We start from the raw sequence: 3,521 nt of genomic DNA, 5'->3' as shown, positions 1-3,521 counted from the left end.
ATTGAGTTTACACGTGACGTCTCGTCTTGTGTTCTGACTACCAGAAAATAGTCGAAATAAAATGGTGGCAAAAATAATTTTATTAATAATAATTCATTTTGCCGCGATAGCCTAGTTGGTTGAGGAACGGACTGCTGGGATGAATGTTCGTTGGTTCAAAACCCAAGGGAACACACCTGATTTCTAAAAGTCATGTGTGTATTTTTTGTGAATTATCGCTTGCTTTAACGGTAAAGGAAAACATCGTGAGGAAACTTGCATACCTGAGAAGTTCTCTATAGGAATTTTGAGGGTGTGTGAAGTCTAGTAATTTGCACTAGGCCAGCGTGGTGGACTAAGGCCTAATTCCACTCAGTAGTAAAAGACATCCATTCCCAGCAATGGGACAGTATTTTAATATATTATTATAATAATAATTTTTCCATCACTTGTGAGAGTGTTGTGATCTTTTCCCCAATTATAATTTAAGATGAATTGTGCCTTATAGGATCAATCTGAGGGTCTAATTTCATTCAAAACTTGACAGGGATTAATTAAGTTCTATGCTAAAATTGTTGTATTTATTTTAACAAATATCTCCAAAATTTTTCGAATTTAAAAATCAAATAAATATCATAGTTATGCTCAAGTGAAATTAACTTTAAACTTTGATCTTAGTCCGCGAACCACAAAACATAATGAATTAAAAATTAATTAAATCATGTCTAATGAAGAGTTACAAGTTTATATTGAAAATTAATTACAAAAGTTATTAAAACGTTCTCAATTAAAACGGATTGATTTAATTTATTCACTGCTTTTGAGTGCCTTTGTTATTAGTGGGAGACTTATGTGTTGAGAGGCACTAGCTTGTAGTTTTTTCATACTGGCATAGCAATATGAACTTAAGTGGAGTCTAATAGGATGTCGATTGACGAGAGATGATTACCACTCCGCAGTCAACACAATTATGCCGGCCTGTTGGAACCGGATATGCCGAGCTGATCCCGGAACGCGATATACTTACGGGCCACTATGGCGGTTTTAACACCTTGTGAACGGTGGTCGATTCCGGGCGGATATAGCTGTAGAATATATCTCAGCTCAAGCAATTAATTGCTACAAGTAAAATTCTAGAAAACTTTATATTAACAATGATATGTTACTGGCCATTATGACATTAAGATCCCATTTCACAACTATTGAGAAAATTTTCACATTTTTTTTATTGCTTTGAATGACGAGATAAATAATAATAAATCAAATTGCAGGATAGTCTTACTATTTTTTATAGAGAGTGGCGACATCTTTCATTAGGCGGTCGACTTGCTCGTATAAAAACAACTTTCAAAATGTTCGATCTATGCTTTCATCTGACATTTAAAAAATTACGATTTCGAAAAAACAAAAGGAATAAAAGAAAAGCGTAAGGATTGAGTAATTCTTTCTAATTGTACCACGAGGTTACATTACCCGGTTATATTAGGATGCCGAATTTACGGCAACCTTCTACGCTTTGTTATTTATGACCCGGAGCGCGAGTAAAATGGCGCTTATAGACTCGTGTTGCGTTTTATTATATTTACGAATTAATTTGATGATTAAAAAGCCAAGGATACTAGATTTTCTCGTTTCAAACCTTCAAAAAACCTAAATTTGAAATGTCACCGGTATTTTGGGCAGGTCTGATCTCTTATAATAGGCTAACCTAATGATGATCATTTTACAGTCTAATATTGTGTCGTTGAAACTAGATACCAAGGAGCTATTAGAAGGGCGTGATAATAATAACAATAAAGAAGAATTGTCGCTGCTTCAAACTTAACAATGTGCAAAGGAGTCAATTGGAATTTTGAATCTTTTGTCATCCTGTCGCTTCATGATGACAAAAATAATCGTTGGTAGAAGGTATTAATGAATATAATATAATGCTTAAAAACTGGAAAAATATAGCATCAATGGTATAATTCCGTATCGACTTTCAGTTGACTAAATAACAAATGTTAATGTGTTTTGTATGATAATTAACATTAATGTATTCGACAATTTTCTGTTTATAGAGATGTTCTCATGCTTTATATATTACAATATACTTCTATAAATATAACATAATGTTTTGTGTTTAATACGACCACTGAAGCATAATATTGGTTCGTTCAAAAATACGCCAGTAATTCGCGATAATACGTTCAATAACAGTTGCAGAAAACAGCGTATTCAATTATGAAATCTAGTTTGTTTTTATTTGGACATTTTGGATATAATAATTATCAATGAATACACACGTGATTTCGAAAAATCAACTATATATTTTGTACAGACATCAGCAGATTTTGCATTATATTGTTTACCTTAAATATATTACATGACTATTCGGTAACGTATTTGTATTATGTGCGCGGTATGACCAATGCTCTGGGTTCCCAGGTTTGAATCCAATATCGGGAAAGGTGATTTTGGATTTTTCAGCTCAGTACCAGTCTAGGCTGGATTTGTGCCCGATTTGGTGATAAACAGGTCTCTATCACATCATGGATCAGAACACAATTGGTAAAAAGGGGTATTTTGGTACCTCTGCCTACTATGCAGGCTAGATGTTTGTGCATATATAGTAGGCAGATATATATATAAGATTTTGGAGATATCTAAGGAACCTCTCCATGCTCTACCAAGTTGTATTTATTTTATTATTATTTACTCGACAAACTCTTATCTTAAATACAATACCTAGTCTTGCCATAAATATTGTAATAAAGAAAAAAGAAAATTGTTAACTGCAAATAACATTTATTACTTTTACAGTGTGTCAGTTTAATACATAAATATAAAACAATTAAAAATATAAAAAGCTTATTCGAAGTGGTCTCCATTGGCTGCAATACAGTCCTTTAAACGATGAGGCCAGTTATCAATAGAAGCACGCACTCTTTCCATGGGAAAATTCTTCACTGCCAATCGTATAGATTGTTTTAGGGACTCCAAATTATCATGGCGTTTAGAGCAAGCTGTACTCTCTAAAACTGACCACAAATCATAATCCAGCGGATTAAGATCGGGACTAGACGACGGCCAGTCTTCAGCTCTGATGAAGTCCGAAACGTTCGATTCCAACCAAGACTGCGTGGACCGAGCTTTATGACCCGGCGCCGAGTCTTGCTGGAAGGACCATACTTGGTTATTGAACATGGTGATGTTAAGGGGCTTAACTACCTTCTCAAGAATGGTATCTTGATACACTTGTGCCGATGTTTTGATACCTTTTTCACAAAAATATGGCTCAGTCACTCCTTCATAGCTAACACCCCACCAAACCATCACTGAAGTCGGATAATGTCCACGTTGCACTCTGTCGACTAATTGGGAAGCTTCCTTAGAGCTTTGAGCATAAATACGGTCATTTTGTTTGTTAAAATGTTGCTCAATTGTAAAAATTTTCTCATCCGTAAACAAAATTTTTCTGTGACCTCCCTTTGCGTACCGCTTCAGTAGTTGTTTCGATTTTACCACCCTATTCTTCTTTAAATTATCAGTTAAGAAATGGC

Source organism: Manduca sexta, chromosome 2 (assembly GCF_014839805.1).
Source record: "Manduca sexta isolate Smith_Timp_Sample1 chromosome 2, JHU_Msex_v1.0, whole genome shotgun sequence".
NCBI lineage: Eukaryota > Metazoa > Arthropoda > Insecta > Lepidoptera > Sphingidae > Manduca > Manduca sexta.
This window is presented reverse-complemented; position numbering follows the sequence as displayed.